We start from the raw sequence: 27,973 nt of genomic DNA, 5'->3' as shown, positions 1-27,973 counted from the left end.
AGCTCAACAGAAAAAGAAAAAAAACAACTTCCTGGACTAAAGGGACTTCCAACCGCTGTCCATGAATGTTCCCTCACTGAACTGTGAAACTTGTCTTAAACAGAAGAGGTTAATAGATGTAAGAGCACCTTTTCGACCGGTGGGACTGCCATGTTTCCCTCTGATCAACAGAGTCACCTCCCTGTGAGCTAAGATTTGCTTTAACATCGTGAGAGATGACTACAATTCTGGCACATAGGTGAGGGTGTCAGAGAAAAGAGAAATATGGGCCACAATAAATTAGATACAAGTTAGACATTACTTTTTATAGTCATTGGATAGGCACCATGTTGGTGCCAGTGGTAAACAAATGGTTGACGATGCCAACAGATCACACAGTGTTTCAGAAAGTGGCAATAAAGTAATAATGAGTCATGTTTGCTGTCCTGGGAGGGTGGTTTGTTTTTTGCAAACATTTACACGCAAATCTGCAGTTAAAAGGAAGTGACAGCGGTACTGCATGCAGATTGCTGTGAACGTTTTGTGTGTGACTTGCAGCCTGCAAATTAAACAAATACCAGGTTCATACCAATAAGACACAGAAACACTATGGCCTTACCACAGGCCAAGTGTTTTCCTCATTAAACTCTAAAGTTGTTCAAATGAGTATGTTTGTGAGCCATCTGCTAAAACGTACACCAGTGGCCGTGTGCAGGGCTGCATCGGAAACATCAATCGCATGGATAAACTCCAGGAGAGCTGCTGCTGTGACACAGAGAGGATGATCACTACAACTGCAGCGTATGGACTCAACATTCATTGCTTCTTTAAATGAGGCGTAGCCCATGGAGGTGGACCAATTGGCAGGAAATGAGACCAAATTGATTGGGAAACAGATGGAAGAGCAGCAGCCACAGTGAGGCCAACGAGGCAATAAAGACAGGAAAGAGATGAGTGGTGAAGAGGAAAATGAGAATGCCAGAGTGGGAAACTGAACTAACCCCCCCCCCCAAAAAAAAAAAAAATCTTAAATACAGCAGGTTCAAACTGATCAAAGTGATCTGTAACACTTAGTTTCCTGTGTCTCGTCACGTCCTCTTTCCAAGAAACAAGGCACAAGAGAGAAGCACAGTGGCCTTGACAATCAGCCAATGTAAAAGTGTTCTCGTCCTCTCATTTTTAAAAGCATCATCTCTGTAAGGAGTCTGCACAGAGGCTATATCTCCGTACTCACGGCCAATTTTCAGACAAGTTAAGGATTCATTTAACAATTAGGTTTTTTCAGTCTTATGGTCAACTGGTTGCAGAACAAGTCTTTATGACCTCCCAAAAAAACCTGCATGTGTTCTAGACAGTGCCAAAGCTCTTAAATCCAAAGATCCAAATGTAAGCACCGAGGTCATCCTGCGGTGATAAATCTGAGAAATCTCCTGCACCCTCAAAATGACAAATCTTTTTAATTTATATTTACTTTGAGCAGCAGCTACCTGACAGTTATGTTGTCTGCAGCTGTTCTTCACCGTCATTCAGACAGCAACTTGAATTCATGTCATATTTACTTCAAAAAGAGTTTGCTTATAAGTATGAGCTGAACCAATAAATATCTAAATATATTTATATTTTTCACTTTTGTAAGAATGATGACAACTCACTGATATGTAAGATTAAGGGGGAACTGCTGGAAAATGTGAATTATCATAGCCATGATAAAGTTTTCATAAATCAACATTAAGCTAAAAGTAAGTAATGGGTTATTTCTAAAGAGCGGTATAAATCTAGAGAGGAAGAGCAGGTCCTCTTCAAAGGACGCTAAAAAGGAAAACCAACTCCGAAAGTTAGAAAAATGTTTTACAATTTCCTGAGTTGACAAAGCAGATTCCACACACACGGCCGCAATGTTGTCATTTTTTAAATAATTTCAGACATTGCATAAAAAACCTTTGCTAAATTGTAGTTCTTGTGAAATGCTAGTTTCTAACTATGTTAGTTTTTAACTGTCAGTTGCGGTTAATGTAGCGTCTGCTGGATAAGACCTGAGCAACAAAACAACATCCTAATTTCATTGCGTCCAGGATGTTCCCACATTGCAACATTAAACCTCAGGAACACACAAACTTATGGAACAACCTTTCAACAAGCGAAATGGCACAATCCAAGGAACGTGTGAATGCAGCAGCATGCGGCAAACCTCCCTTTGAGATACCATAACTCCAATATTACTCCTTAAAAAGTTACACATGGCTTTTTTGTCTCCTCGTGATGCTTTGAATTGTAAGTACTGTAAATGTTTAACTGAGTCCTAAATTGGTATATGTAATGGACACTTAAGAGGACGCAGATGTTGGCTTTCAAGTGTTACGCAATTCATCTGATTGGCAGCTGCAGAGAGCTACAGGAAAAAAGCAATGCAACAACAAAAATGAGCCAGAAGAAGGACTTACAATTGTTTGCATGCAAACACATTAGGACGTGAAATGTTAAAAGAGTCTACTTTGCAAGAAACACGGTGTTTAATATATACAAGTTTTGGTGAATGAACATTGAACATCCTCTGACCTTTGCATATGGACTACCTTTGCATTTTAAAAAACTTTAAATAACCTACCCTGCCTTTAAATTGGGGTAATAAAACAAATGCCCTGACACACACACACACACACACACACACTTTCTCTAAGATGAATCTTGCTGACTTCACTCAGTCGGAGTCAGAGGATTACAATCTATTTTACAGAGAGCTTCATATAAATCTCTATGAGTTTACAGCAGCACACTAAGAAATACAACCACTTCACTTTCAAAGCAGAGATGTAAAGGCTGGAGACAAGTATGTGATATGGATGCATCATCTGTCCATGTAAGAGATGAAGCTGTTATTAAATACTCACTACTAAATACTCAATACTAAAAAAAAGGAATTATATTACAAAAAAAGAAGAAAACAGATTTAAACTTTTGAGCTAAAATCTTGGGAATATGCTGCTTCGCTGTGAATAAGCTCCATGTCTCAGTACAGATTACTTCAGACCAGTGTTGTTTAGATGTGCTGTCCACCTTGTGTCTGCCATCACTGAGCCCATTGATCTTGATAAAGTTGACTGTGTTAGATCCAAGCCAAGCCCCTTCAAATTGCAGTAACATGTATTCATATAAAATGCTATAAATAAACAACTTGTTCAAAAAAGTGCAAAGTGCAGGAGTCATCAGCAGAGGGATGAGACTGGAATATGTTCAAGGGAAGTTATCTACCCAGAGTGTGAATTAAAAACCCCAAGCACGGTCTCTACATCATTAACCCTTAGCTGCTACACTAACCTTAGATGTTCATTGGATCTCATCATGTTTTGACACGAGTGAGGAAGTGGGGGGGGTGGGGGTGCGCCGCACCCTTTGATGTTGTTAATGCAAACTTTTTTTTATCTCCTGTCGAGCATTTTGAAAATGGGGCCTGCTGTCCAAAATCTCAATTAGAGCTATTTTGAATGTGAGGCGACAGAATAAGAGGAGGCGTGAGGCGGGAAGGTGTGAACAACGGCGGGGAAAAAAACATAAAGGCAACTATTAGGACAAATGAGACCACAAACTGAGCAAAACAAACAAAGAGCAGATTTTTTAAAAGAAGCCAAATCTCGATTTATGAGTGCCTCTGAATGTGAGATATCCAGCTGGTGTACAAATAAGCTTTTCGTTTAAGTTCACATTAACGGTTAGCATTGTGATTAAAGGATAATGGAAGGCAGCTTGCTTGACGAATGATGTGTGTCCAACCTGAACACAGTCACGATTCCTCCCCGTTAGGCCTGCTGCATCCAGGGTCTCATCTCATCACAAAGCAGTATAAAAGATTCCCAAAAGCTCAAAGCTTTTAGTGTGTTCATTCAGCCAAAACTGTGTGGGTTGTTTATGCCCATGTGAAGTACCTTCGAAACAAGGTATATGCACAAGTGGTACCCCCTCCTTCTCCTGCATTCCTTCATGTTTGTAAAAAGGCTCCCTTCAGCAGAGGATAAAAAAAAGGAGGAAAGAAGAGAGGAGAAGAAGAGGCATGGCTTTTTACATTAGGCCTTTCATCTCTCTTCTGCCAGTGGTCAGCAAAAAAGGAAGAACACCAAGTACCGAACACCACAATTCTTTCCCAACTCATTTAGCTCAAGGACAGCTGAGACACAGGAGAATGAGAAAAATAAAGGCCATATTACCATGTCTGAAAAAGAGCAAAAAGTATTGATGCAAAAGGGAATTTAATGACAACCACTTCCAGAGCTAACAAAATAATATTCTTGGACTGAGAAAGCTATTTTGTGACCTACGTTCAACTTGCAAGACCACTAATAGGCATGACAAACTTCCTTTGGATCCAGGAGTCCAAAAAAAGGAGCCAAAAAATCCAGGCGAAATGTAATTAGCTGTCTTGGATTCTTTTAATCAAACTAAACTATAGATGTATTGTAGACACAGATAAAAACGGTGCATTACACATCATCCTGACTCACTGGCTGATTTTTTTAATATGTTGTGGACAAAACTGAACATGGTGAGAAATGCTGTTTATGTCTTTTTTTTTTAGCAATCAAAATCAGAGAGAATCAAACATTTACCACTTTTGTGAAAGCTTGTTCTTCGGGGATCATGGGAACAACATCTCTGGGCCGTTTGTTTGCCTTTTTCACAAGTTATTTGTCCAGTTTGACCTTTAAACGCTGCACAAACACCAAACCATAATCAAAGCGTCTGAACTGAGGGAACCGAGAAGTATTTTTTTAAAGAGAAAATACAGTTAAGCTTTTTGATAAAGCTAGGGATAATGGTAATTTAAGGGTATTTCATGACACGATATCTAATATGTGAGGATGATCTTTTTGTATCACGACATTTGATGAACTGAAAAATATTCTGCTTAAAAGGTTAAGAGCAGGATTGATATATGCTTGGCTATCCAACATTATCAGTCTTCTTCTTATGTCCTCATGTTACCCTCTATTATATCATTACTGCACTGTGAGGAGTCATGAAGTAGTGACACAGGGAGTTAAATTGGCACTCAGCACTGTTTCTTCTTTTAATTAAAATATCACTATTTGGCATCAGTGATTGCATATTTTTTTCTCGAGTCTAGACATTGATATATTGCCGTGTTAATAATTTGTCCCATCCTGAGATGACGCAGAAAATACAAAAAAAACAGGTTAAAGAAGTGCGATAGGTTTTGAGGTTGAGTCTGTTCAGTTCATTTTGAGCTGAACTGAATCAATCTAAACTTACACACAAACTCAAACAAGAAAAAAAAAGCCTGAGAATTTGTGCATTTCATCGAATTATCTTACAGATGTCAAAATGATGTTCACAAAGACTGATCCCTAAGGAGAACATTCTACTCGACATCCCCCCAAATCAATATTTGCCCAATTAATCCAAGAATATTAGAGTATGTTTTAAGTAAGAATGAACAGTAGCTGTCAACGGTGAAGAATTTGAGGGGCAGCTCTCTCTCTCGCTCTCTCTCTCCAATGTTTTGTTTGGTATAATGTTTAGCACAGGAAGGCAGATATCCTGTTCATAAATAGATGGATATGAGGAACATTTAAAAAAAAAAGCCCATGCTAAAATTGTGCTGAATTGTAAAATAAAACATGGCTTTTAAGTTATAATGGAAACTGAGTGAAAGCTCAAGTGAAACCTGTGGACACAACAACCGCATACAGATTTAACCATGTGCTATTTCACAAGTAATAAAACAGCAAACCGGTGTTTTTCACCTTTCTCGAAAAAGCTGCAGAGAGCCAGAGTTTTGACAGCTGAAGGGTTATTACCAATTAGACCAGCTGCGTCTCTATGCCTGTGTGGTTGAGAGGGGACAAAGCAAAAGGGGATGTGCACAGCTGAGCCTCTGCAACAGGAGGTGGCAATAGAGAGAGACAGAAGCAACAAGAGTCGACCTGTCCTGTGTGGAACAATTTCTCCTCAGGACAACAAAAACAAGAAGAAACAATTTAGAGACTGAGCCCTGCTGCTGGTGAAAATAAATGTCAGACGTGAGCCTCCTGACGGATGCTAAATGGAGCAGTGTCCTTCAGAAAATCATGTGGCCTCAACATCCGCAAAAGCCTTTTTCTTACATTTTGCTGCTCCCGCATTGTCCGGTGAAATTGCAAACAAATGTCTGTGGCTCCCAATAAATGATCCAGCGAAAAAAGAGATAATATTGTAGAAGTCTGTACAACAGCCACACTCGGATCAGCTTGGCATAGATAAGAGACTTTAGACTAGCAATCCAGACTAATTAAAACACGTTGTTGTTGGAGGCTCCTCTGTTTCTCTATCTGACCAGATGACAGATGTTACAGCAACTTTTTGAGTTGCCTTCACATTCTTCATCAGCATTACCCTCAGATCACAGCATCAGCCACCGTCCAGTCAACCCCAGTCTTCGTAGTCTGAATCACATGACATCATCAACAATCTTCTCATCAACTTCAGTCTTTACAGTTCAATCAACTTCTTTATCGCATCAACCCAGACGACACCATCTGCTAACACCGCCTCCGCCACCAGTGTCTGGAGTCTATATGGGGGATAGATCTTGTTGCCGCTCAGGGCATCAGGACATCTTCAATCAGTCTGTCTTCCAGTAGGGTTCAAATGCCAAAGATTCTCTGACAAAAATTCTATATAAAATATGTAAAATAAACCTTGTATCTTTCAATCATTTACTTGTCCTTCCTGATTGAACTACAGTTGCTTATGACACTTTCACTTTCGCGTGGTGCAGCTTGTCTCTATGGAGCCATCTTGTTTAAAAATATCTTACCTTACCCTAAAAGACATCTGGTTTGAACAATAGACTCTTACAAGGTTATATATATATAAACGCCAAACTTCTTTTTTTTACTGGGTTGCAGCAATAGGCGACCATACAATTGGACTGTCACATGCAGAAGAACCCCCTGGGAGACTTATGTCCGTTTGTACACAATGACATACAGCCTATAGGGTTTGAGAGGGTATTCATTTAGAATACAAAAAAAAAAAAAAAAAAAAAGCAGCACCCAGAGGAAAGCTTAATCAGCCACTGTTTGTTCAGCAAAACAGAAAATAATCTGTTTGTTCACAGCCGGAAAATTCCTGAAGCTCAGATGAAGGAGGTTGGGGAATATTGAGACAACAATACAATTTTGAAGAACGCAAAAACGCAATCAAAACAACATGCACCAGAAAACTCAGCGTTCCAGCCTTATTAGAAACACCCATCTTCTCAACACCTAAACGGATGCATGGTTTGGTGTTTGGAGTGAAACAAAAACATGGAGAGGCTCACGCTCCAGCAATTCTTTGTTCCTTCACCGCTCGGTTGGATCAACAGTTAATTCAGCTCAGAGTGACTGCGCAGGCTGCGAGTGACAGCAGTGAATTAATGATTCATTATGCACAGCGTAAGCAAATAGTGAGCTAGTGATGGAGGAAAATGGATTTACACATATCCAGCGCCAACCATGACATCCCCCCCATCCCCAGCCATTAAAAAATATCCAGACACACACGTGGAGCAATCTAAAAAGCAGCTGTGGTTTGTTAAACTGCAGGTAAAAACAGGAAAAAAATGTGCCAAATATGCTGCTCTCATCTGCACTTTTATTTCCTGAAAATGACTTCTCAAGAAATCTGAACCGCAAAGAAGTCATTCATAATCATTCATTGTACATGTGATGTATTGCTTGTCGAGCCTGGAGCTTTCTTCTAAATGAATTTTCCGTTTTCTTTCCACTCAGGCTGGTCACTCGAGTCCTCATCGCTATACCTCACCATGTGTTCAGAGTTGCAAGTCGAACAGAACTGTAGAATAAACGTAATACTGTTGAGTCTGCGAAGAGCTTGATGCTGCAGACGGTGCCATAAAAATTTGATAGCTCATGTCAAAAATATTTGCGCGGTTTTGTGTTATTCATTCAGAGAGAAGTGCAAGATTGCAGAATAAATACATGCATATTCCATTAAAGACACAGGAAAGATTTTACTGGTGATGTGCTGTGTGATTGTGTCTGTTTCACACATCAGACTGCGTCTTTGGTCTACAAAAGGAGCTATAAAAGTTATTTCAAAGGTTCACACGTGCAATTCTTCAAACACCCTAATCTCCGGTGTCCACAGAGATTACCTAAAGGCTGTAAAATTCAGCTGGGCAGCAAAGATTAGAGTCTTGCTTCTTAAGTTTCTATTTCAGGGAGTGTTCTGTGCAAATTCACAAATGTTATATCATACTGTATCTCCCTCCTACCTTTTCCTATCCCATCCTCTGTTTCTTTGTCACGACACAAAAGGAACACATCTGAGGAAGGAACACATTGATTTAACTGTTTAACATGAGCAGAAAATATATTTAGAACACTGGAATCTTTTAAAATTCAACTTTTTTTTTGCTATATATTTTTATGCTACAAAGCTTAATATCACGTGTGACAGAATAAACAAAACAAAAAAAAACTTTCACAGATTGACAAATCTTCCGAACTCTAGACGCATCAATTTAACGATGGATGATTTTACTTGTTCAGGTCTTGTGAACAGGTTAAATATGGAGCCACTGATGTCTGGAGGTCTCATGGATGTACAGCGAACCATCTGCATATGTCATTCTGATGGATGAAGAGGGAGCAGAGATCGAGCGACCTCGCTGTTTTCGACAAGCTTTCTGTTAGGTCGTTCCTCCTCCTGTCACTTCCACTGACTGATGGCTGCATTGAACATGAACAAACCCGTACAATCATGGCAACTAGCCTCCAATAATGGCATTGATGAATTTTGTCTTTTCCCGACTGAGTTGGGGGGAGTAAAAGCTAATCAATGTGAAGTGTGCAATTCTGTAGGATGTCTGTCAAAGAGAAAAAATGATAGTCGGTGTAAAAGAAGCATAGTCACTTGTGAGAATCTTTGCAACTGAACATGAAAAAAAAAAACCTCTGGAAAATGATGTCACTGCCGTACTCCAGTAAATAAATCCAGTATTGATGGATTTCTGTTTTTTGTCCCTTGCAGTACTCATAATTATGTCACAAATTGATTTTCTCCATGACATCTGGACCTCCAATGATAGAAGAAGAGAAGCAGAAGTCAAAAGATTTTCCCCTTTGTCTGTAAATTGCAGAAGCTGGTGAAAGATGTATTAAAAACACTTGTACAAAATCTCCTATTAGGGCCACATTTTCAAAGAAGATTCAGTAGCAGTATGGGATAATCAAAACCTCTTTTCATACTTGAACAATTTATCATTTTTGCCTTGGTGTGAAAAATAAAACTGTTCCCTAACAGTGGCAGAAACATTGCAATTATTTTCCAGTTGCCGCTCAAACTTTCTCGAAGTAATGTCAACAAACTTACATTAATAAATTGAAAAGGTCTACGCTCTGGCAATGGCTATGTTTTGAATTTGTTCTGTAAAACAAAGGGAAATTTCTGCAGCTCCAAATGGAAATATGTCTGCCACAGAAGCAGCCAGCTGCAACACAAAGTGTCATTCCATTTTTTTTTTTTTTTTGCAGGATTATTTGAACAACTTCACAAAAAGACAAAGGGATTTTATACTCAGCCTCTTCAGTCAAAATTGGATTGAGGGAATTTTTGCTGTAAGAAAATCTGAGGAAACTACTAAACCTGTATGATTGTTCCAGGCATAGGAAAACAAGTTGGCACTGTTTTTTTGTTATAATTTTGCACTTACAGATCTCATTATGCAATAATATTGAGAGTATGGTCAGACATGCTGTGAAATAAAGATGCATGCTGCAGAGCCTGTTGAACAGGTTCATACAAGAGGCCGAGTATCATGCTTAAATGTGTGACTCCTGTCAAAGCTGCTAGGATGCAGCGTGTATCTGAACATTAACATCTGAAATATTTGTGAGGACAGCTTGTTCCGATTAAATCCCCTGATTAGAATGCAACTTTGTTCAAAATACTTTGCCAGATTTCTCATTTCACCCTTCAACAGGCCCTAGACATATTTAGCAGAGGGACAAATTCATATTGTATTGTACCTGGCTCTGCAGTCAAAAAATAAAGCATAACAGTGAAAGAATTCCAACTGTCTGGAGTCTATATTTCTCATCAGTATGATTGCCTTGTTAACGTTACTCCTCAATGACAAAGCTTTTCATATGAGAGCCAAGCAGTGTCAATTCCAAATCCACCCAATCACAAGCGTTTATAACACATAAATGTATCTTTTTTTTCCAAATTAGCAACATACATCACTTAGAATCAACCACGGAATAAGAATAAACACAAACACTGGATTGTGAGCAGTGTAAGTAATCTCTTCCACAACCCTGATTATGATATATGGAGAGCACAGTCATGCACTCAGACATGCTGCCAAAGCAGAGACACAATCAAAGGAGTCATTACCAAAGCAGGGAAATGACTCAGATTTAGTTTTACTGACTTTCCAAAGAAATCGCAGATTTGTGTTAACTCATAATATCACCTCAGATCCTGATACTTAATGTTTAAATAACAAACAGAGAGGCGTCTAAGAGGTCACAAGGTTATCCTTTCTCCCTGGTGGTTCTCAGCACTGAGGGATTAAGCAGGATGTGACTGATGTAATGATAAGAGCTTAAGGAAAATGAGGCAGATTTCTACATACTGCAACTGCCCCTTCATGTCTGTGTTGAAAAGAGATTTAATGAGATTAATTTAAAGAGCTTTAGTGAGACTAATCTGGATAAGAAAAAGTGGTTAAATAAACATGAACTGAGGAAAGGAAGGAACAAAGAAAAGGCAGAGCCTGGGAGAAAATGCACAAGTTTACTCAATGTCATACGACATGTAGCCTTTTAAATGAAAGAATAATTGCCAGGCAAGTGTTTCAGTGTGGATGAAATACATAGTAATTTGTCTCACCAGCTGAAAGGTAGCACTAATGATAATTATTGTACCTGCTACGATAGATCTGATCCTTTTCTTTTTCAGATGAATACATTATCTGAATAGAATATTCTGCTGTGTGGAATGGTTTAGGGCCAAAATACATCAGACATTCAATCTCTAGATACATGATTAACTGTGAACCATCGAGACCGCTCAGGTCGTCTGGTACAGGTCTACTCTCTATCCCCAGAGTCAGAACCAAACACGAAGAAACAGCGTTCAGTTTTTTTGTCTGAAACAAACTCCCAGAAAACTGCAGGTCAGCTGAAACTCTCAGCTCTTTTAAAATCATCGTTAAAGACTGAATTGGAAACCTTTTCACACCTGCCTTTAATTAAACAATTTTAATAAGATGTTAAACTTCAACTCTGCACTGTAACTTTTTGCTCTCTACATTTTTAATGTATTAATTTTAATTATTTTCCTTTTATTGTTTTTTATTTAAACATATTTTAATAATTTATGAATTAATTCAGTGATTTTTGAATTTTCTATTTAATGTATCTTTTCTTTCCTATGTCATGATGCGTTTGATGTCTTGTGTGCACACTTTGAATTGCCTTGTTGAAATGTATCATGAACTTGCCTTGAAGTTACCACAAACAAGTAATTCAAACATGATCTTATGTTCAACAAGTCCAATGTTTTTTTCTAAGAAAATAAAACAATCTTGGTAAAAGCTTCATTTTGGTCCTTCTGTCAAAGAAGCAAATTTTATATTTTCCTCTGAAAATCTGAAGTTAAACTACCACTGGGCTAGCAAGTAAGACAACACCAAGGTTCATATTTATAGCCATGCTAGCCAGTAGCATAGTTACAGTTAGCATAGTTATATTAAAATTAGCTATTAATCTACTTGCCAGTGGCAATGCTAGCTATAATTCTGGTCCTAATTGGCATAGAATTAGATGATTTAATGCCAAACAGCAAGAAGAGTGTGCCTCTTAAGCTAAATGAACACAACTGCTGTCCTTAGTCATTCTCATTTCTAAAAACTGGTTAGTTTGGCGCAACAAAAATCCCTGAATAAAATGGTTTCTTGCTCTAACTAAGCTTAAATCCTGGAATCCAGACCATATAAATTTAACTGATGTCACAATTGCATTTTTATGTTTCTACCATATATTAAGATGAGGAAATGTTGATAAATAATAGGCTCACACAACTTCACTTAGTTCCTTGTACTGTATGCAATAAATGTGCCCAGCTTGGGTTATGATTACATTTCATAGAAACACAGAGGTAAGAAGCCAATAAACAGTTTGCAATTTGTTTTTCCTTTCAACATAAGCCTGCCAAAATCTTTTGTATGGAAATGGGCCAGTCAATTCCATCCATCTTCTCCTTCATGTGGCCTGCTTTTCATCCCAAAGAAAACGCTAAACTTAATGCACCCTGGCTGTCTAGTTCTTCACTAAATCTCCCACTTTCTGGCAAACCGCAGAATCTGTTATACGCTTTGACCCTTTGAGTCAGTATAAATGTCATGGATTTTTTTTGTGTAATTTCATGAAATATTGTCAATGAAGATATGGAGATCCCAGGGAGAGTAGCTACTGTTTAACACAGAAGCTAATGGGGTTCTTAACAATAACAATTTGAAGTTGTATCAAAGGCTACAAAAATGTGTCTAAATCTTTTCTTCCACAAAGCTGTTTCACTTATTACCTGGGATTTTACTCATCTGATAGAAGAACAAAACACAGATGACCATTCCCAACACATACTCCAGTGATTCATGTCATTGCACTTCTCCTGCAAAGCTTTGATGCCATGCCAAGTTACGCACATTCCTGCGATGAGCTCAAGATTATTATCACTTTGCTAAGTGGAAGTAATCCCCAGGGATATTTTGCAGGTTGACAGCACTCCTTCCAAACATGGAGGAGTGAAAATACCAACAAGAGATACCAGGCATTCCCAAATCATGATCAGAAGTTTGGTCTCTAGAGACTACATTGAAAACTCTATTTCATGAATTTCTTGAGTTGCGGTGGAAATTGATAATAAAGATTTGACTGATTTATTTAAATCAATGTTTGGGGTTTGTAAATCACACTATGCTATGCTTAGTTTATGTTGCATTATCTGGATTTTATAAAAGGGAGTCTGTTATTTGAAACTATTTTATGTTTTTTAAAAGCATTTTGCTTTTAGTGATAAATGTATCCATCAATTTACAAAACAAGATAGTAAAATAAACCGTTACACAGAACAATAAACAGAATATATTAATTGAGTTAAAAGCACAATAATATTAATAGAATTTCTTCTTTTAGGAGATTTTCAAGTATTTTTCAAAAACACCAAAAGAAGGACAGTTCTTCATGTTGTTCAGTGTAGCGTCCACTGGGTTGTGGTTTCCACAGTGAAAGCTGACAGACCAAAGACGACAGTATGAAGAGTACAGAGCAATCTCTTGTCGAAGATATTCTTGTGGATTTTATGGACTCCTCAGAGTGAAGGTTAAACAGTGGCAAAATATCACTGGCATCAAACCATTTAAAAACCTTATACATAAAAATACTTCAAAGAATATTTTGATCTCCACCAAGTACATGTTCAAATACCCTCAAAACACTTATATATGATAATAATAAATTAGACGTTTATAGCACTTTTCTAAATACTCAAAGACTAAGCGTCAAAGAATAACAGACAAAACAAAAACAATACAAGGACGATATATTGTAAATGAAGGCAGATGAAAGTTGAGATTGTTAGTGGGTGTAGGCAATGTTGAATAAGTGTTTAGGGATGAATTAATATTTGCAATATTTTGTAATTTTTCATATCACAAGTGACGGAGCCTATAGATTACAATTCACAGACATACCAGAGTAAGTCAGGCTGATATTCACCTGAGCAAACAGAAGCCATAATGCATCGAATGTACCGGTAATATATGAGAAAACACAGTCACAGTTTTCTGGGATTATTTATTATTCTAATTAAAAGCTATTCAAAATATTCCAATCATTTTTCTTTGTTTTTTTTCTTAACTATTAAACAGTTGTCATTTGTAGCTCAGATTTCTTATCCAGATTAGTTTAAATAAACACTTGTTTTTTTTTTGGTTTTTTTTTTGCATTTCAAAAGAGTGATGACATCATTGCAAAGGATTAAGTCTCAAAGGCAGGGATGAACCAAGAGCGATTCACTTTCTCTGTATATTGTTCAGACTTTATTCTGCTTGTTTCTATTATGAAACACCTGAAATCCCTTCTGGAACATTGCACATCTGTGTCCCCCAGTCTAATTCTGTCTCAGCCTTTAACCTGTCCAATAGCAGAACCTCTCTGTGCAGTAAAACTGTGACAATAAAGTATTGAACTGAACACACACTGACAAGATAGGAAATTGGAGTTTAAGTTTCTTCCCCTTTTGTTGTAGCAGACTCATGTGAATGTCAGTTGACGTTTTGATTCAATCGCCCGGGGGCTGCGGGTCTTGTTAGTTGAAATTATTTTTTTTTCTTCTGAGTTTAGCCAGCCAGTTTAGCTTGGTAGAAGTTGTACAACTCACCTTCTTTTAAAAATGTCAATCATATTAAGGAAAGAAGAAGACAATAGCATGGGTATTCGTTAAAAGGTCAGGGCATATAGACACTTTTACATCTGTGTTTTGAATCACTTTAGTTTTGGGGGTTTTTTTACATTTAGTTGGAAAACAATTAAATGAAGCATAAAGCTACAAAACATGAAGTGTAATTTAAAGTACAGGTAGAACATTCACACTTTTGCTTCTGTTTTAAGTATGACAACATGAGGCAACACAATGGTGACTGAGCCAGAAGCAAACATTTTTGGATCTTGGAAGTGAGGTCTAGAAATAAAAGGCTGTAAAAATCCAACAGCCAAAGAAGACAAACAGCACTGAAGGAAAAGTGAAAACTTGTAGACAAATGGTTTATATGAATCTGTAGAATGAAAAACCTGAAGTTAAGACAATTAACCATTTAAATAACTGCAATATTTAAGTATAGGGTGATATGTGAACATCAGCATGACTGAAGCAGCTGCTTAAATTGTTAATCTACATTTTATAGAACATAATGGACATGCTGTTCCACTTAAGGGCTTCATAAATCGTACTGTTGTGTTCAGCCTTAACAGCAAAACATGATGTATTAATATCAAGTAAGATATTTACTGAATTGAAATCATAAAATAACCGTACTTTATCATCAGACATGAAAGTAACATGCTGTAATATTGGCTTCTGTGACAACAAGACAGCAGCCAGTATGTCCTCCTCATAAGTTTTGATTCCAATGAATGTTTTCTTTGCAAACCAACAGGTGTTGCAGCAATGGAATAGGGGCAAACTGGTTCAGATATACAGTAACCGAGTCTACATGACCTAAAGAGCCTCAACATTTTGGCATTTTTCTAATAAGCTCAGATAGAAACTATCCAAGAAGCTTTTGAAAAATAGAGAGAGGTTAGAACGCAGAAAGATTTAAAACCAATGCAGATCTGGCTAAACACTGAAGCTTCCGAGTCTGTGACATGGCAACCTGCAGCCCATCAACTCAAAAAAGGAGGGAGAGTTCTTTTCAATCTTTCTGAATTGGTATCCCTCGATGTCAGAGTTACATACTACTCCTTTACATTTTTATACACACGAATAGATATGTTAAAAAACAATCGTTTAAAATGTGTTTTCTTCTCTAAAATTCCCTTTAAACCTTGAGCAACTTTAAGCATCACTGTTACAAAATCAAATTAACAACTCAACAAAATAAAACACAGAATTTATCATAACTAGCCAAAAAAAAGCACAAAACATGATTGTAGGCTGAGTGGTACTGAAGTATTTTAAAACAGAAAACCCAGAAAATAGGGAAGAAAGAAATATTCTGCTGTTTTGCACAGTAGCTCTCCTCAAATCTTATCATAAACGCAGTTGGCAGTGAGACTGCAAAGATATTAGCTGTAATAAGTTGGCACAGCGGCTTATCAGCGACTCCAAATTCTCTTGAAAAAGCACACTAACCTTAGTCAAACTGTATCCTATGAGCTTCATGTTATGTTTAACACTCTCAGCAGTGCTCTTTATGAATACCAAGAGCTTTCATCCTCTCGGTAAACTACATTATGGTCATCCCATTTCGTCTCACTTTTGCAATTTGTGGCTTTACAAGTAGTTTTAAGAAGTTCTGGTTTGAAAAAAGGATTGCTCAATCCTGTTTCATGTCTGACAGGCGTCTAATGAAAGTGGTTGAAAAAAAAAAAAAACTTCCAATCTAAATCGCAAAAACAGATTAACATGGACCAAGTCAAATGACTACAATCATTCCAACTTCACTCCTGAAGTCCTGCACTGAACGACCAGGCATTTTTACATACTGGCTGAATGTTTCACTTTGTAACATTGAAAAATGAAGTTGAGGTGGAAATAAAAAATAAAAAAATCATTGAAATTCCACTTGAAGCTGGCTGCAGATGTCAAGCAATACCCATGTATAACCATATTAAAGCTCCTAAGGAGATTCTGGTTTGAGTTGATTTTTGGGCACCCAGTGGACAAACTGAATTTGCCCTGGAAATCTGTACGCAGGGTTTTATACCCAAAAAATATGCTTTTAACAAGCAGACTGTCATACCAACTGTCCCTATGGAAAAGATAAAAAGACCGTCTTTCCAGCGTGCTATGAATCGTCTGATGTGACACCGGCCCTGCAGCAGTGATCTTAGGCATTCAAATTAACTATATTGAAACTATCAGTCTTGTTGTCGCTAATAGTCTTGTATCATCAATATGGCATCAATATGAATTTTAGTCTGAAATTTGCATAATGAGGGCCTTGGTTGATCTGACTGACAGATGGTCACATTGTACCCGTTTGCCAGAAGGGAAAAGCTTGCCTCAGATCCACTTCTTTGCCTGTTTATATATTGACTGAATTTACATGAGATAGTATTAATGCCATTAATTATTAATGCCATTAAATGCCATTCTTGGGCTTCAATAGCCTCTTCAGAAACCAATGGGTGACACCCTGAAGCGATATCCACATTTTTCACAGTCTATGCTAGGGCCATCTTTAATGCAGTTATGCTCATTTTTGCAGTGCTACTGCCATAAAACACTGGGTTTTTTTTCCAGATAGAACAGGTATGTACAGTACTTGTTGGTACAGAAAGTGTTGAATACCTCTGATGCTAGTGATATACAAATGCTCTCTCTTGTTTCTCAAAATCAAATTCATATTTAAGTTCAATCAAAAATCTGAAGTTACAAAAGATTGTTCAAAACTGCTTTTCTTGATCTTTCACACAGTAATTTCTTTCTGAGAACCTTGTACAGCCTCTGGTAAAACAAAACTAAAAAAAAAGCACACCCTGTTTCTATTGATTTTCATTGTTGCACATTTGCGTCAGCCAGTGTGAGCAGTACTCCTCATGCACGCAGTGTGGCTGCTTTAACCTATTAGTATAAATGCTAAAAATCAAAAGTAGTGATGAACATGCACTTTGAAGGTGCAGTGTAGACCAGGCATAACAACGGATACAAAGCTTTATGCGAGAAGTGTTAGCTCTCCTTCTTTTAAAAGTCTCAGATGATGGGCACACGGAGGCTGCACTTTCACAGAAGTGAGATGAATACATTGGCCTGGATCCCGACATTCTCAGAATATCATTATAGGTGTATTGGAGAAATGGATGACGGCTGATACGTGATCCATTGGGATCACCCATCATGGTTCAGCTCACACATGAGCTGCAGATAGATAGAAAATATATATAATCAAGGTGTGAAACGCATACTCTAAATACCTGTACAGAGTCTCAGTGAAAAGAATACAGTGTTTAACTTGTGCATGTTTGTACTAGGGAGATGGGGAAAAATTCAGATTTCTAAAATATATTTTTCAATCCTTGTCAAAAAGCAGTGATTCAATCCCAAACGTGAGATTTGTGATATGTTGCACTGCTATCTTCATGCCCGTCTGAAAACTGCAGCTTTTTTGAGTTTTGAAAACCAAGAGCCAATCAGTTATTGCAGACACAGAATATTAATGAAACTGAGTGATGCCAGAAAAATATATGGAACTGATGTGTCTTGTATTATTTACTTCTGCCTTTCTCATGTGGTTTATCGAGCCTTTATGATGTGGCCTCCTGTTCCCTTGCGGTGAAAAAACAAACAAACAAAAAAACAGAAATTGAATGACATGCAGAGTGCACAGAGGAGCAAAGATAAATGATTTGGTCGACAGATCTTCACCTCATTCTAACCTCTGAAAGGATTTGAAGATGAAACATTACAAAGATGAAAAAGGGTGATTTAGCGGTAAATTGTGTTTTGAGCCGAGTTCTCAAAACACAATTTGACTTGCAGGATATGCGTTTGATGAGCTGCAATAAAATAAAAAGGAGGTAGATGGGCAGAAACAAACAATTGGAAATGAACAAAGAAAAACCTGCAGAAGGACTGTTCTGCATTTGTTGTTCTACTACTTGTGCACAAAGCCCATAAGAGCTGTATCCTAAACAGAAGTCATTAATTCATTGTGACTAATCAATCCTGACAGGAACCTAATCACAGGGCCACATCTAATAACTAACGTTCAAATCATTAGAATTCAAACGTCTTCAATTTAGTTTGAAATTAGGAGGATGTTTTCATGACATGAAAGTAATCTATGAAAAATCCCCCATCATCTGGTACTGATAAGGGAGAAGTATCCTCAATTATCCCAGAAACATTTGTGCCTGATGCCTATAAATGTACAACATCAGGTTGAAAGCTCATTAGAAGTACCATGTAACAGTTTTTTATTGAGCTTGCAACCAGCATGTCTACATGCTAGCATCTGACAAAAGAAAACATGAAATATAAATGATCTTATTTCAAATAAAATCTCTCACAAGAAGCACTTTTCGTTTGCCATTCTGTGCATGCATCTTGTCGCAGTATGTGGTATTCTCTGGGTTCCTGTAGTTTGAGAAGATTCCATCAGATATACCACTGAGAGACAATATTCAATTTTAACCCATTACTATAAATTGCACAGCCTGAAGACTTGCCTTGATGTTGATCAATTGTGTCCTTGTCATTGTCAAACAATAAGTGTGACAAGTGGAAAGATTTCTATGTGAGCATTTCTCTCATTGTAAAGAAATGACGTAAATGAAGTAAAAAAAAAAACATGATTTTTTTCAAAAAGTGGAGAAAAAAAAGAAAAAAAAGAATCAATAACATTTGAACAAAGACTTTCCTTACCGGGACAATGTTACTTTCGAATGAAAAAAGCTTCATTGTCATAAGGTAGTGTTTTTAACTGATTTTTTTTTTTTTAATATAGATTTGTCTTTCAATATATTTGTATTGTTAATGTTTGAGAATTATTTTACAAGAGATCCTTTTTTTTTAATTTTCTCCTTTCAGTTTTTAAGTCATCCACATCGCAAGTTCACCCATATTTACAGGCGTCCAGGCCCTGTTCTCGAAACATGATCTTGTACTTGTTGTTTTCAGGACTATTAGCTGCAGGCTGTTATGAAACTGAGGCCAATATAAAAGTGTCAGTAAAGGTTAATTGCCATCTTATTAACTTTTTCAAAAAAGAAAATCGAAGGTCCAACCCCTGAGTTTAATCAGAGGACTAAACATTCAGCTCACATACTCTTCAAATTGCGACAGAGAAAAGCAGAAAATACTGCATGTTGGAGTTGAAGTAACACTTGGATCTTTAATGAAATCAATGCTGTATGAAAGCATATTAACCCAGAATAATAAACAAGCCATATACGACAGAAACATTAATCAGAACAGGGAAATATACGGCTGCAGACTGAGGGTTTGAAGCTGGTCCAAGCTACGTCAAACATCCATCATCATCATCATCATCATCATTATTTCTTCCTGTTCTGTGCTTATTACAGTTAATACTCTCAAACACCTGCTTCAGTTTGTCCAATTTACTCTTTACACATTTCCCCAACTCTGTTTGTTTCGATGTCACCTCGTACCCTCTCTCTCTTTTTTCCTCTTTTGCTCTGTGTACTGTACAGCTCTCTTTTTATCTTGGATCCACCCCTCAGGATTTACTGTGAAATTGATGGAGACCAAGTCATTATCGATTTATTCACTAAGAACAGACATGAGAGCAGCCATATACTAGACATGGACCTGACTTCTCTAAAGTGAGGTTTTAGTTTGTGAAGAGAACAGTAGAAAAGAGTTTCACAAAGAAAGAGTGAGTAAAAGAGAAAGCATGTCAGCAAATGTGACAATAGACAAAAAGAGAAAAGATCACTTAAGAAGTGTACCAGTGGATGTGACTTGACACACCCACCAGAGAGTTAATATACCTACATGAACCTATGTCTATAACATTGCTGACCTGAGCCCCACTTCCATAAATCAGCCTGCCCAATGTCTGACCTGTTAATTTTTACTCACTCCCATTATCTTGATTTGAGTGTGTGCTGCACATACGTAATATCCTAAGGTAAACAGGGTGCAGCCCTGAGGTGACCGCCTTATTGCTTCCAATAAGTGGCAGCGTTAGCTCAGCCGACAACCACTAGTAAAGGTCAGCAAGTGTCGGTTTAACACACGTTATCTTAGCCATAAACTGTTGGATTGCATCCGCAGGGGTTTTTTTTTATTGCAAGTAATAAACCTGAGAATACAAAAAGAAAAATCAAAAGTCAATATCATGGGTATTTGCATTAGGCAGAAAACACAATTATGAACATCCCTGCCTGAGAGAATTAGAGAGAGAGTGCTCGATTATCATGTCTAATATTGCAATAAAATATGAAGAGTGTATATTAGCTAGAACAGAGTTTCACTGTTTGTGCTGTTATTCATGTGCAACACAACATCTATGTTTTCAACATGTGTCTCATGAATGGACCAGAAATAAATTGACCACTAAATTGGCACAGATTCCTCAGAGTGCAGCTGTCGCTGGGTCTAGCTTGAGCTTCATCTGACTGCATCAAAATGGCGTGAAAGCATGGTGATTATACATAGACCTCCATCCAGAGTAAAAAGTATGCATGCTTGGTCAGAAAGCATTGCTCATTTCCAAAAACTTTTTTTTTTTCTGATGGTCAATGATGAATCACAGCTTCTGCTGTGTATAGCGAAAGCTTATATTGTGGTGATGATGAAAAAACTATTTATTGAACAGCCTTTATTATAACTAAACCTCTTCTTGTGATTCAGCAAATGTTTACATGTGATATAATCCTACTTCAAATGTCCTTGCTGCCAATGCTAATGAAGTGCAACAGTGTCTTCACAGCACTGTCACCGTGAAGCTAAGCAGGTGCTATGAAATATGCACAACAACAGTAGTTTCCCAGAGAGTGCAGACAAAGACAAAGAGGTAATCACACCATAAGGCCACATGTCCACTTACCAGAAAGACAACAGAAGATGGGAGAAGGAGCACAGCCCGGAATAAACAACATTTTATGGACCAGCTAATTGAGAAGACACAGATTGACTGATGCTCAAAAGGAGTTTCCCATTAGTACACAAAGTTTTCCCAGTAAAACTTTCACCTGTGACTTTCAAAGGGATAACTACAGAGGATTTGTGTTATTGCTTTGTTAATTAAACAGGGATGGAAAACTTTCTGCCCAACGCGTTCCCTAAAGATAGATGCTCTGATTCCCTCAGTTGTGGTCTGCGTGGCTCTGAAAGTGGATTAAACAGGCCTTAACATCAAGACGAGCTCTAATGAAACCCAATGGGGGAGTTAGCCTGTCTGTTTGGCCAGCTGACTCTAAAAAAAGTCATCAATGTCTCCTGCTGCCGGCTTTAAAAGTAGCCTGGTGGTGCCAGTCAGTGTAGGGGCTTATACGGTTTGATGCTTTTGCCTGCATCGTACAACAGCTAAAACCCTCTTTTTTTTTAAAGATTTATTTTGGGCATTTTTGCGCCTTTTTTTTTTTTTTTTTTTTTTTTTACAGATGAAGGACAGTGGATAGAGGCGGGAATCAGGGAGAGAGGGTGTGGAGAGACATGAAGGAAGGCAGCCGCGGGCCCGACGTGAACCCGGGCCACCCGCGTGAGCACTATAGCCTTGATGCGTGGGGACGTGCGCACTAACCACTGCACCACCAGCGCCCCTGCGATTTTACCCCTTACAGTACATATGTTTATTCAGTGAAAGTGTGCTTTGGTGGCAGTTTATCGACTTGTGCATATTTGGTCCATAAAAGCACATCAGCCTATGACTGAGACATCTGTCACACTCTGAAAATTAGGAATGTTTAATGGTGATATGACTACTTCAGCTATTGTTATCAAGAGACATGACGTGCACAAAGGGAACTCACAGCCAATGCCAGCTAGCTTAGCTTCGCATACAAAGTGGAAAAAACTTAGACGCTATCCTGGTTCGAGTTAAACAAAAAAGGTATCTTTTTGCTTTATAGCCACATTTTCTCAAATAAACCTCAAGTTGCTGGTTTCTGTGAGGTTTTTCAGAGACACTTGGCGTGGTGCAGTGTTGTTGCACTGTCTTGTCATGACTTAGAATTCTCCTTATGTGAACAAATTTCTTTTTTTTTTGTGATGGTGAAAAAAATATTACAGTGCAAGAGTTTCAACACACCATTTTTTTTCTTTACCATTGTTTATGTCTATAAAACCTAAGTTGTGGATTTATGCAGGTTTTTACAGGGACAGGGTTTTTTTGCTGCAGGAAGCAGTGACTTCCTGGAGTCATGTTACGACTGTGAGGTTTACATTGCCAAACCACTAGGTTTTTTTTTTTGTTGTTGCGTGGACTCAAAATACATTTCAACATTTTGAGGTGTAGACAGTGTGGTTTGTTTTAACCTGCAGACAAGGGGCACTGGTTGGCTCCTTACCATGGGTGGCCTGGGTTCGAATCCAGCCTGTGGCTCATTTCCCACATGTCAATCCCCACTCTCTCTCCAACCTTTTTTCTGTCTCTGTCCACTATCTTTTTCATAAAAGGCACGAAAAGATAAAAAGTATTTTTTTGATTTGATATATAATTTTATTTAGTTTTTCAAAAACCACAGAACACAAAAATCCCAACAATGCAGGACAAAACACACAAAGACAGAAACACTCACAACAAGACAAAAATAAATCTTAAAAAAGGGTATTTGTTTTTTTAGTCTTGATGCTAAGCTAATTGAGCTTTTCCTGCATTTTAACCAAGCAGACATCGTATGTTCTCATCTTATTCGTAGACGGTAGCATTTTTCCCCAAACTTTATAAAAAGATAGTGTGACAAGTGTTTCAGGCAAAGGTGTAAAATAGTACAATGTTTGTAACTATTTCCCCGTCAGCTGCTGTCTGTAGCTTTTTATTTACCACACAGCCGTGACAGCATTATTGATCCATGTCGTCTACACTCAGCAAAAAGTCATGAGCTTATTTCCCCTAAATATCCCAGTATTCTTGTAAGAATTAATTCAAAAGAAACAGACTGACTTTATATGGCAGTAAAAATAAGCAGATAAAAATCCCTAATATGATGTCGTGCACTCTTGTTTTTTTCAAAAGCATTTGTAGACAGTCACGAGCCTGGGACTAATGAAGCAGAAGCCTCTGTGTCAGAAGCCTCAGTACACATGCCAGCACCCACGCATAACCTCAGGTATACAGCAGAGGGTAAGAGCAAAGACATTTTCATCCTACGTGGAGCCATCTACACCTCTGTCACCTGAGCCAGTAATATCAATGTACTACCCTCCACCCACAGTCCATTTGGGAAAGTCATAATGATGATCAATACGGTCGTAGCAATGTGCACAACAAAATCATTTATCAAGAGAAGAAAGACAGACATAAATATTAGCAAGGAGATATTGACCCGACTTCAAACAATACATCATGTCATGAAAGCTCTGTTCACCTTTCTCTCTCATCCTCCTCTTCATGCGTGTCTTTTTCTGAATGTCCTCCACTGTCTCTTCTAGCAGGTAATGGAAAGTCACAACCATCTAAACACATTCCTACAATAGGCAACAGACTGCATTCACAAAGACACACGACTGGCACTGTTCCCTAACAATGGCTGTGTTGATATATTGATATAAAAAACATGCTGGTCCTGTTTACATATGCAACATATTCAAATGTTAAACTTTAGAGCTTTGCAGTCTGATGGAATAATTTGCGATTCATATGCAGCTGCTGTATTGTCAAACTCACACTCTGGCTTCTGGGATGAATAACTGCAGCCGTGAGCTTAAAGGAAAATATTTGCACCATGGCACAGATGCCATTCCCTCTGCTCTTACTCATTATCCAGCACAATGTCAAAGTACCCCCAGGTCACTGAGAGGGAACATTCCTTTACTTGGCCATCTATGGGCTTCATAAATAAACAGCCCAATTTATGAAAGCCTACCACTCACCATTTAAGGACACAATTAATTTCCTCTTGTGTCATACAAATATCTAATCGCAAAAATAAGACTGAACATGCCACAAGAGGAAGAACACGCGTGAAGTACTTTTTGTTGAAATCCTCTCTTCGTTTTCACTCTGGGGGAATCAAAGCATGCAAAACTAATATCTTACAGTTTAATAAACACACTCAAAAGCAGATTTGTTTGTGAAGCCACGTACGCCTTTTTGGATGAGAGGTATAAGAGCGCAGAGGGCTGGGCAGTAGGGATGCTGAGCCGGACTCGGGCGCAGCACTTGTTCAACTTAAAAATTAAACGAAAGCAAATTGCACATGAGCATGGAATAATACCTCACATATTGAATATCTGCATATCTTGAAAAAAAAAAACAGCACGTGCGATCATTAATAGTCAACCGTGTGCAAAACTTTATAGCGCAGCACTATGGGAAAACAACCCCCCCTCCGCCCTCCCCACAAAAAGAAAGAAAAAAAGAGCAGCTCAGGAGACTTATGCTTTCGCACAGGACTGAACACTTGAACACCTACATGCATGCATTTCCACAACTTCCATGTTTTGAGTAATTTCCACCTACCTCATGACATGCAATAGTGAGTGAGTCCAGAGCAAGTAGATGGGAAAACGGCAATCCAGTCAAACTTGTCACCGGTCAATTTTGGCACAGCAGCAGTTCCAATCCAGTCTCATCTGAAGCGTTTAAACGGTTCTCTGCTAACGAGTATCGCCACCTTCTCCTGTCACGGAGCTGTAGGTTGGGGAGCGATGCGAGTATAGCACCGCGGGATCTCCAAGGGCGCACGAAAAATCACTGCGCCAGGATTGGACAGAGCAACCGTGACGCACCAGCAGGTGGCACACCCGGCGAATAAAAAAAGAGCCCAGACTCATTCATTGACCATAGATGTTGAAGCTAATCACGCATACTCGTGGGGAAAACCGATTAAGGGGCTCTCCAAGAGTTATTAAAGATAAAAAGATCAGGATCCCCTTTGTTTAATTTCTGCCCCTCTACACGTGGTGTATGTGCTTTTTTTAGTTTTAATAACGGGATTGTATCACCAACAAAAGATTCAAGCTGTTTCATTTGGCTCATAATAGAACGCCTTTTCATTTGGCACAAGCTATGTCCTGTTTTCTAATTGCAGCCTGTTTCCTAAAATTACTCTCCTGCAATTTGAAAACACAAAGAAGCTTTGATATTTTTTTTTTCTGCAGATCATATATTTATAAATACAAAATTAGCAGGTGAAGTATTTCTATAATATGAGGGTTTTTTTTAAAAAGTTTTTCTTAAGCTGCTGATGGGGCCAATGGGGTCAGGAAATATTCAAATTTTACGAAAAATAGAAGAGCAAAAATAAGTGCAAGACAAAGAGAAGCAGCAGCATACAAGCAGAGCTGCCTGAGACTGGGAGCTATATGAATAATATAGAGACTTTAATTTTATTTGTTTGTCACCCAATATGGGGGAAATAACATACAAGGCAAGTACAAACTGTGTGTTTTGACACTTGTCTGGGTGTAATTCAGGGAGCCAAAGCAAATGTTTTAATAATTTTTTTTTAAACACAAATACGAAGTGAGTGGTAATCCTTGGAGGAATGTGTAAGCCAATTAGGACTGGCTGCAGGGACTGATGGTATGGAGACTCGGAGTTTCCTGTTCAAACTCTATTCGTATTTGTGACATTCCCAGCACATTTCCTGTTCCCAGGTATCTATACGTCGATGAAACTGTGGTTAAAGACTTAACTACCGGACCTGGTTTTGATTCCCTACAACATTTACAGCAGTCTCATCATACTAACGGATCACAGGCTACATGATGCTGTGTCAGTGTGGGCTCTTCCCATCAGTGACTCATTTGCATCCTGTCAGTATGGAAACAGTTCTATGGATGCTGGTGCATACGTGTGTGTAGGATTACATAATACTGTGTCTGAAGGAACAGATGGCTAAGACACTTGCTGATCTGGTTAGTTAATGCAAGTAGTTCATGTTGGGTGCGCTGTGTGCTCTCTTTTAGACTCATGGATATGTGCTAATAGTGTTATTAAAAAAAAAACATCTTTTGAAAGATGAAAATAAGAAGAGCAAGTGGGGGGAAAACGAAACAAAGCTACATGAGAGCTAATATTGGCATCAAGCCAATTTATATTATTTCAATGTTGACTTTCTAAGTAGAGGAAAAACACTGAAATGACGGCTGTAAATGACATCTGGGACACAGCAGGTAATCTAGGGTAGTGATAACGACACCCTTCCTAAAAGTGTAAGCAGCTTGCTAATAGAAAAACACGATTAAATAAAGGGTCAGGCATCTTGGAGTAACAGATAGCTAAAGTCTGGTGTCAGGCTTTATTTTTTCAAATCATATTAAATAAAATGGCAAAGAAAACCCAGTCAGTGGTTCTAGTCCAGTAGCCCTGCTATGGTGGCCTGGATAAACACACACTCTAAGCTGAGCCTCAACATTCACCTTCCTGCAATTTCACACTGTCTGATTTCTCAAGAACTGCATGAACACACTGATAAGCAAGTCACTGTAGCCAGCTGGTCTACAGAGACAGATTTATTTCATAATGATGTCTCCTATCTGCTTCTATCTCCCAAGAGTGTCAACAAACACCCGATGACAAAGAAAAAAATAATACATCATAATGTGGACACTTTTTACCCACTTAAACGTGAACAAATGTGTGCTTTGTGCTTAAAAATTAAAGGCTCAATTAACAAGCTTTGCTTGAGTTTGATAACGACAGAGAGAGTTTGTGCTTTTTCCTGTTCTGATTTCATCTACAGGAAATCAAATTCAGTGAAACAGTGAGAAATAAGCTTCAGCCACAGGATGCACCACAGGGTGAGAAGGGCTGGAAATTACAGAGATATTGTTATGTTTTTAAAGGGCTCCACAGAGACTTGTGTTTATCTTTTTCTGATAGATAATTAACATGGGTAGAGCTACAACAATAAGTCTATACATTAGCCAGTTGACAAACAAAATAAATAAAAAAAGGATAGTTGAATAATTGCTCAAGTCCTTTTTTTAAGACAAACAATTGCATGTTCCAGCATCTGAAATGTGAGGCATGTCACCTTATAGAAAAAGGGAGTCAAAGACGGTACCTTGGGCTGTTGGTAAGGGCATTTTAAACTATTTCTAGGCATCAAGCAAGACTGACTAATCCCCAAGTCGATACTATTGGCCGATTTTAACTTATTGGTATCTGCTATATTATTGCAGAAAAAATGCACCGATATTTTTTTATTTATTCACCAGTCAAATGGTATTTCATTAGTTTCATTGTATTACATTAACTCTTTCACCAGCAGAGTGCACTGTATGGATTGCAACAAACGCTATCACCCTCTAGAGTGTCACAGGGTGCTCAGTTACTTTCCAGTTGAGTCTTGTCATCCTTTTGTATTTCTTCCACAAGTGTTTGATAACTTCATTCTCTCTCACTTCAAAAGCCTAAGCCACATCACTGGCCTCGCCAGGAGTGATAGTAAGCTTGTTTCTAATAAGGCCCAGCAGGGGCTCCCAGGTGTTATGGAAGGCTGTCAAATAGCTTGTCTGTGAAAACCTAAGCTTCTCCATATGCAAACATCGCAAAACGTCTTGTACCCATCTGTTATGGGTCGGAGGTGACAAGTTTCCATTTGGAAAGAATCCCACGCCTGGC

The 27,973-nt window shown here is 38.2% G+C and overlaps 1 protein-coding gene across 2 annotated transcripts in view; it reads right to left on the bottom strand.

Annotated features, from left to right (window-relative positions):
• The window catches only part of chrm3a (cholinergic receptor, muscarinic 3a), a 94,809-nt gene that overhangs the window by 55,127 nt on the left and 11,709 nt on the right, over nt 1-27,973 (bottom strand). Inside the window, exon 1 of one of the 2 annotated variants that reach the window (XM_079363536.1) lies at nt 24,863-25,073. The exons of the other annotated variant lie outside the window; for it this stretch is intronic. The gene's annotated coding sequence lies outside the window, so the exon portion shown is untranslated. Of the gene's footprint in view, nt 1-24,862; nt 25,074-27,973 lie in introns of those variants that run through there. 2 annotated transcript variants of the gene reach the window in all.

This window comes from Symphodus melops, assembly GCF_947650265.1.
Source record: "Symphodus melops genome assembly, chromosome: 15".
In the NCBI taxonomy this organism is placed as follows: domain Eukaryota; kingdom Metazoa; phylum Chordata; class Actinopteri; order Labriformes; family Labridae; genus Symphodus; species Symphodus melops.
This window is presented reverse-complemented; position numbering and strand designations above follow the sequence as displayed.